Consider the following 9,272-nt stretch of genomic DNA (forward strand, 5'->3'; position numbering starts at 1 on the left):
GTCTTTACTATAAACAAGTGTTATCTAGTCCAGAATTAACACTGTTATCTAGTCCAGAATTAAATGTTCACATTGCTAATAACTTTTGAAACTGGACAGTACAACAGTAAAGCTAGCACACTCAGTGAATGTGTAGTCAATCAATCAATCAATCAATCAATCAATCAATCAATCAATCAATCAATCAATCAATCAATCAATCAATCAATCAATCAATCAATCAATCAATCAATCAGAGTCCTGTATATTAATGTTCTCTAATAGAACTAGGCAAAATTGGTGAAGCTCAATGTATCATTTGGACATAAAAAAAAAAAAAAAAAAAAATTAAAAATTAAAAGGAACAGTTTGAAAACACATCAGATCTCAGTGGGGAAAAATATCATGCTGGATATATGGACTGGGTAATGTGTTAGGAACGAAAGGATGCCACATCGTTTGATGGAAATGAAAATGATCAACCTACAGAGGATTGAATTCAAAGACACCCTGAAAATCAAAGTGAAAAAATGATGCAGCAGGCTAGTCCATTTTGCTGAAATTTCATTGCAGCAACTCAAAATGGTACTCAGTAGTTTGTATGGCCCCCACGTGCTTGTATGCTCCTAATGAGATGACAGATTGTGTCCTGGGGTATTTCCTCCCAGATCTGGACCCGGGCGTCTGAGGTGCAACCTGGTGGCGTCGGATGGGCCGAAACATAATGTCCCAGAGGTGTTCTATTGGATTTAGGACATGTGAGCCACCCACCACCAAACCGGTCATGCTGAACAATGTTATAGGCAGCATAACATTCTCCACGGCTTCTCCAGACCCTTTCACGTTTGTCACGTGCTCAGGGTGAACCTGCTCTCATCTGTGAAAAGCACAGGGCGCCAGTGGCGGACCTGCCAATTCTGGTGTTCAATGACGTCAGACCCTCAGGCCACCCTCATGAAGTCTGTTTCTGATTGTTTGGTCAGAGACATTCACACCAGTGGCCTGCTGGAGATCATTTTGTAGGTCTCTGGCAGTGCTCATCCTGTTCCTCCTTACACAAAGGAACAGATACCGGTCCTGCTGATGGGTTAAGGACCTTCTACGGCCCTGTCCAGCTCTCCTAACTCCATGCTCTTGATACTGTGCTGGGAGACACAGCAAACCTTCTGGCAATAGCACATGTTGATGTGCCATTCTGGAGGAGTTGGACTGCCTGTGCAAACTCTGTAGGGTCCAGGTATCGCCTCATGCCACCAGTAGTGACACTGACCCTAGCCAAATGCAAAACTAGTTGCATTTGGCTAGTCATTTGGCTAAAAACAGTCAAGAAGTTGAGTAGTGAAAAAAATGTCACTGGCCTCCACCTGTAAAACCATTCCTGTTTTGGGGGTCATCTCATTGTTGCCGATCTAGTGCACCTGTTGTTAATTTCATTAACATGAAAGCAGCTGAAACTGATTAACAACCCCCTCTGCTACTGAACTGACCAGATCAATATCCCAGGAGTTTAACTGACTTGATGCTATTCTCTGATTAAAAAGTGTTACTTTACTAAATAGTATATGCAAAACAGTATGCCAAAAGAAAAAATAGTAGGCAGAACAAGTCCCCTACTTCTGCCGAGATTCTGAAGTGCACATTAGATGGACACTCTACTACCCCATGAGGCCACAAGGGGACTTATAAATAGAAGTGAAGTGACGTAACTGAAGCTGGTAGGTCACGTGACAGCAATGACGGATGTAGTACGTCCGAAATTCATTCATTCAACCCACATTCATACTTTATAGAACATACTTTTTTAACGGTCACAAAGTAAATTCAAATGTAGTACCCACTCAGACAGTATGCAATTTCAGACACAGCACTTGTGTTTGTGTGTGTGTGTTTTTACTCACTTTCCTTACAGAATGTGTATCTCATTTCTGCTGGAGTCTTGCATTTTTTAGAACATTTGCAGTACATTCTCGGCAGAGTGCCGTTATGTGCTGATTCTTTGAAAACAAAAGGTTCAAAAACCAAAATATAAAAGTGAGGTGAGCAACGCTGTGCATTTAGCTGCCTTCTCTCATGTCGTTGTTACTAAGCAACAGGGCAAAACATATGCTGCTTTGATGACGCAAGCGTGCCTTGGTTTAGACCCAAATAAAATAACGTGAACACACTTTAGAGGGGGCAGGGAAGGAGGATCAGTCGAACTCGGGTTCAGACCAGGCAGTCAAACCAAGTGTGAAAGCACCCTTAAATTAATCATTTTTAATCATAATAATTGTATATATATCTGCATGTATTCATGAGTAAATCTATAATAACTTCTGTAATTACATCTATAATTACAATGTTGACCCCTCTCTTATACCATAACCCAACCAAAGTCATCTTTATTCATTTATACAGCGCTTTTTACAAGACAGATTGTTTCAAAGCAGCTTCACAATGATAATAGGATAATTAATGGACAGGGATTGTTTTGACTTTACAGCAGCTCTAGGAAAAAGATTTTATCGAGCTAAAATTTTTGATTGAATCACTTCTGTTGTAAAAATCGTTAATTATTAACTTAGGGACCGCTTAAATTACTAATTTTTAATTGAAAACAGAAGAGTTTTAATGCATTCTTGTCGTTCATTTACATGTTTAGTTTATAGGAATGCACGTTTGAATGTGTATGTGCGCAGATGCTTAGTCTTTCTTTACAAAGTGATAATGCCAAATTATTTATCTGGCACACATAATATAGAAATATTAGTGCTTTCCGCAGATCCATGCGAACTGGAATCATTTTGATAACGTTTTATTTATAGGGAATGGAAAGGGAAGGAGGCCTTCGCAAGTGATAGTTTAGTTAACACTTTAGGGCTGCGTTATCGTCGTGTCTAGGTGCAGGTCCCTCATCTCCTCTGGATACGGCCTGGATCTGGCAGACTGCGGTAAACCTCGGGATAAACAGAGAGAGACTATAATATTAGCGTAGACACCATTATTCTTATGATGTAGCAGGTACATTAGGTGTTATGGGAAGTGTTTCTGGTTCTGGCTGACCATAATTTATGCAGTCTAACAATTTACATGATTTAAATTATAGAAGTAGAATGTGTTATGCGTATGCCAGGTTAAAGAGATGTGTTTTTAGTCTAGATTTAGAATAGAACTAGAATCTAGAACAGAATGTGTCTGCTTCCCGAACAATGCTAGGAAGACTAAAAAGGAAAAGGATCTACCACCTGTGGTTGATTTTAATATTCTAGGTATTATCTACTTGGCCAGAATTTAGAGATCACAATAGACGTGAAGAACTATAATGTATTAAGAGCTCGCTCAAGTACTGGGGATCTAAACCATTTAGTGCTTTGTAAGTAATTTGCAAGATTTTAAAATTTATACAAAATGTTCTCCAACCAATATGACCATATAGGTTCGTTTGTCACTTGCCTGAAATACGACCCATAAGAGCGTTTACTAAAGTGGCGCCCCTATCGACAACAGAACAATTTCATTTTAATTCATGAAATACGACCCATAGGAGCGTTTTCTAAAGTTGTGCCTCTATTGACAACAGGACATTTTCATTTTAATTGCATTGTTCCCTTTTATCTGCGTCATATTTCAGGTTTCGCGTAGCTCAAGTTGGCAGAGCATTGCAATAACAATTATGCAATGTGATCATGTGATCATGGGTTCGATCCCAGGAAATGCATGTGCTCATAAAGTGTATATGCACTATTAATCACTAAGGGTAGGTTTAGGGATGGGGTGGTTGTAGTCGTTAATAAAAAAAAAAAAATGTTTTGCTAAATGGAAATAGGATAAATGGTGTAAAAAGTCCACACATTGCATTTAAATGAACATGCATTTTGATTGGTAACGACAGTCATACGTCATTTCTTGGCGATACATGCATTCATCGTCTCAATCGTGTATTTATTGTCATGAAAAGTGTTTATTTGGATGTTAAAGCAATGGTTAGCGATCTCTAGAAGACATGCCGTTAGTTCCTAGTTCCTTTTCTTCTTTATATGAATTTGTGGCCTAAAGGTGTACAGAGAGCGCCCTCCGGCTGCAAGTATGAATTGAAAACACCATTCCTGAAATGTCCTCTTCTTCTTTATAATAATTTGTGGACTAAAGGTGTACAGAGAGCGCCCTCCGGCTGCAATTATGAATTGAAAACACAGTATCCAGCACTCATAGTGATGACAATAAATATTACTTCTCAGTATAGAAAATTGACATAAATATATAAGAATCCATCAATATTTCTCCAAATGTGCATGCTTTTAAGCTAAAAGCCTATATGAAATGCCATAGAGGTAACATAATTGTTCTGACACTTTGCATCATAGAAATACATTATATTTTAAAGAATATAATAGAATACCATTATTTTAAATTGTAATGATATTTCACAGTATTGCTGTTTATGATGAGCTGAGACATTATTACAGAGGGTTTTTTTCACAGCCTACCTGACTGAAAGGCCTCATTAATATGCAAGTCATTTCAGGTCATTATTATGTGATTCTTTTGTCTTCTCAGGTGTAAATGGCCCATTATTCATGCAAATTCACGCCTCCACGCATACTGTGTTTCTTGACAAAAAATGTCTTACAAAAACTAAATCAATATATTGTTTTATATGAAGGAGTAGGCAGCATAATTTTTACATAATTCTGAAGCAAAAACTCTAGTCTACAACCTCCAATACCCAAAAGTCTTGTGAACACAGATTTAATATACTTTTTTTGGCCTTATTTCAGTGACTTAAGTTTTTTGTTTTTTCAATAACCACGCATAAACATTATTCCTTCAAAAATACAAACATGTACATACATGTTCCTCACATATTATTGTAGCCTAGTTTGTGCTGAATACAGTGTAATGACACTTTTGTCATTTATATGTTTATGAACAACTGAAAAAAGCACAAATGTCAGGGCATGTCAAAACTTCTCCAAGCCCCAAATCAGCCTCAGACTCCAGAGGGCTAATATGGTCATACTTCTAGTAGGATCTCTAGCTGCTGCATTTTGGACCAGCTGGACTTTGTTTATTAGGCATGCAGGGCAACCACTGAGTAAAGCATTACAATAATCTAGCCTTTCAGGTCATGAACGAATGTACTAACTGTTCCGCATTTCGTCATTGAGAGCATATATCGTAAAATAAAGATATATTTTTAAGATGGAAGATTCTAACCATACCACCACCAAACCTGTCCCTAACCTTACACGCATCTCACCTCAATAGTAGCAAAAGTGTTTTTGCAATACAACATGAACATGTAAAGTAGTTTAACATCTGTATAGTATAAGACACCTAATATAAAGTGTTACCATTTTTTTTTTTACAAATGGAAAACTGCATGATTGTTTTAGCACATAGTACATATACCATCACTCTTCTGCAGCAAAGTAACATGCTGCAAAAGTATCTTGTTTGATCTGAGCAGATATAATGTTTTTTTCTCCTGAATTCATCTCCTGCTGCCTGTAGTCCAACAGTCACATCATCAATACAGACAAGAGTGCCTGTTCCAGTGGCAGTGATACATAACAAAACCATAACTATATCATCACCATGTTTCTCAGATGAGGTGAGATTGTCAGCAGTTCCTCTTTGCTTTCTCTTTCTAGCGTTCAGTTCCAAGGTAATCTTTGTATCCAAACTTCTTTCTTTCTTTCTTTCTTTCTTTCTTTCTTTCTTTCTTTCTTTCTTTCTTTCTTTCTTTCTTTCTTTCTTTCTTTCTTTTTCTTTCAATGCAGTCCAATCAGTTGCATGACATCAGCTGTCAAATTCCACCCGTGTCATGTGACATGATCCACTTTTCAAAATGGAGGCAACAACGATTGGTTGCCCATTGATGTACGGCTAAATGATTTGGCCAAAAGACTAAAACAAGCCATACAGTAAAATGCTTTAAAAAGAAAATATAATGTTTATTTATCATTGAATGGCATATACGTAGAAAGATATTTAGATTATCTTTTGCCTTTTGCTTTATTCATAAGCTCTGAATGAATGCATCTTCAGCTTAGAAACACACAGATTTTTTTTTTTTTTTTTTTTTTTCCCAACTGTGAATATCTCACCTGTGAAGAACTAAACACTTGCAGTGATACAATTCTCACAATACAGGAGGTCAAAGACTCACATGTGTGTCTTCTAAAACAAGTGATGTCAGCTGTGCAATTCTTTTAAATAGTCACCAAGGGAACGTAACACATATAGCGGCGAAAGCTTTTCCAAGGTTCAAAATTGTACTGACACTTACTGACATCCCATCACCATGGGAACCTTGAGGGTGCCGAGAGCAACTTTCCCAAGATGCACATATCAAATAATTGTACAAATAGATATCGAATAATAGTGCAAAACTAGTGCCATTTGTGCCTCTTCATTTACATGTGTACTTTTTTTTTTAACAATAAATGGCTAATATAAACTTTTACTATATGTTAAAGGAAATTTTCATTAAAACATACACACAAACACATAATTTATTTATTTATTTATGCAAGTTCTTTTTGGCCAGTCCCACAGCCTCCTTGCTGTGTTGTGCAAATAAAAACACAAGCAATAAATAAAGGGTAGCATTTTGGCTTTATACATTTATAAAGTTTAAGTGACATATTATATTCTATAAGGTGAAATTTGGTCCCCAGGCTATTGTCAACCCTGTTATTATCATATTTTGCATCAGATAACTGCCATAATGACAACCTCATTTCATGAAGTGAACTCCTCGAGCATGAGCAAATGTCTCTTATTTGAACCACTTTAACTACACTTTACAGTAAGATTCCATTTGTTAGCATTGGTTAACATATTTAGTTAACATTAACTGCAATGAAAAATATTTTTGAAGCAGTTAGTAATCTTAATTTCAGCATTTTCTAATATATAATTAAAATCACAAGTTGTATCGGTTAATATTATTTCATGAACCGAAGCTAACATGAACTAACAATGAACTGTTGCAGTTTTGTTAGCTAACGTTAACAAAGATGAATAAATACTATAACAAATGTATTTCAGAATCAGAATCAGAAAGAGCTTTATTGCCAAGTATGTTTATGCACACAAAGGAATTTGTCTTGGCGACAGGAGCTTACAGTACAGACATAGTGCAGACAAACATGATAGTGTAGACATACATATGAATTACACCAATAGAAGATTAAATATAATGATAATACAAGAAAACAAAAATTTAAATAATGCAATATAATAGAGTAGTAGAAAACTAGCCAAAAATGTATATGTACATATATCATATTTACAAGTGTACAGTTTATGTAATTTACAAATGTGCAATTTTTTAGATGTTATATACAAATGTACAGTTATTGTAGCATTGTATATTATGGAAGTTTTTAATTATTCAGACTGAATATATGCTGCAGGAAATCAAGTGTTAATTATACATATTTGTGGAAATATTCACATCAAAAGTGATTTCACATCAAGGCTTGTTAAAGTCAAATTAAACAGTAAACCATGTTAAACTAGTAGAGCATAGCTCTGAAGAGCAACTAATGAATGTACTGTCTTGAATGTACAATAAATCGCTTAAATGAATAAATGTAAAACCTTAAATCATGTTTCCTTTTTAAAGCTATAATTATATTCCAATTTTTTTTTTTTTTTTTTGAAGTAACCCAATGTATAATTAACACTGATAAAATCTGCAAAAATACACTTTACATTAAGGATCTAACTATTAGAAACATAAAAATCATAGTACAACCAATAAATGAATATTGAAATCTTCTACAGAACACGGACAAGAGGCTACGATGCTATCCAAAACTCTGAATTCCCTTTGCAAGCTTGAATAAACACTCATCATTAGTATTGTTTAGTCGTAATAGTGTTTTAATTGGACATTTAGAGCCAAGAGTAAGGGTTAACTCGATGATTATTGAATTTCCATTTACCAGCTACTAAAAAAGTCACTTCAGCTTAGCTAAACCGTGATACAGAAGTGTCGAGATAGCGGCGGGTGTCATAGCACCAACATCAGATCAGCCAGTTTGGCTCAAAGGGGGCACCCCCTGTTTGGATACGCTGCTGTTAGCATTCTCATCTAAAGTCGTGTTGCGCTCCACGGCGAAAACAATGAAAGGAGTCCAGGCGTCCCTGTCAGGGTGAAATGCGGCCGTTGTGTAGATAACAGACACCCATCTCCAGCATTATAGCATGGACAATACCGTGAGGAGTAATCCCTCTTATGGGGTCTGATTTCCCCGTCACTGCTGAGCGTTAGCCACGCTGAGAGGCAGCGTCTGTAAATGACATCAGCACAAAGGCAGAGCTCAGGGCCCCTACTGGAGGCTGCTGGGCGTAGAATCGGGAATGATAGGGGAACAGAAAGTACTCTGGGTGTTGCGCGGATGTGAATCCCGCCGTGTGACCACCCAACAAATCCCCCTCAGAACTGACCTGCTGGAACATTCATCCACCCTGTAACCGAACCTCCGTGGCCCAAGATCTGACAGCTGCTCCCAAGAATATTGTTCTTACGAGACGAAGTCACAACAAAGAGCTTCACATCACGAGTCGAGCGCGACACAAGGGGTGGGGGAGACGGTGTCATTGTATCCATGTTAGTTACTCTAACATAAGTGTCTAAAGCCCAGTGCACCCTATACGTTTTTTTTCCCCCCTGTTTGGTTTCTTGTCAGATTGTACAATATTAATTTAAGTCAGATGTAAAAGCCAATGCAGACTGTGCACCTTCTATTTTCATGTTAGAATGTATGACAGCTAAGATTATGGTCATGGTTAACAGCATTGACTGGGCGTTTGATTTGATCACTCTTGCATCCTCATTTAGTCAAAAATGAAATGGTATCACACAAATGCAGACAAGATTTTGCCCTAATGTTGTCAATATATTTCCTGTGAAAAAAAAAAAAAGAAAGAAAAAAAAAAGTGGTAGTATGATCACAATGTAAAGGATTATGAAATAAGAAGTTTGTTGTATATCATATAGACAAGCTAATTTAAAGCACATCCTGATTTTGCCGAGTTAGACACGTTCCTGGGTCAACATATTTTATTGACCCTGGAACAACATTCCTATCTGAAAATTTAATCTGCACCCTATCCCTAACCTACTCTACCCTTGAGGTAACCCTAAAATCAGAGGGAAATGATGATGGTGATGGTGAATAACACTGATGTAGAAGCACCTAACCTTGGTTGTAAGCCTAAATTTGAAAAACTGTAAACTTGTCCCTCAATTCTGATTGATTGATTGATTGATTGGAGTGTTGTTCCAGGATCAACAA

Source organism: Megalobrama amblycephala, linkage group LG21 (genome assembly GCF_018812025.1).
Source record: "Megalobrama amblycephala isolate DHTTF-2021 linkage group LG21, ASM1881202v1, whole genome shotgun sequence".
Lineage (NCBI taxonomy): Eukaryota > Metazoa > Chordata > Actinopteri > Cypriniformes > Xenocyprididae > Megalobrama > Megalobrama amblycephala.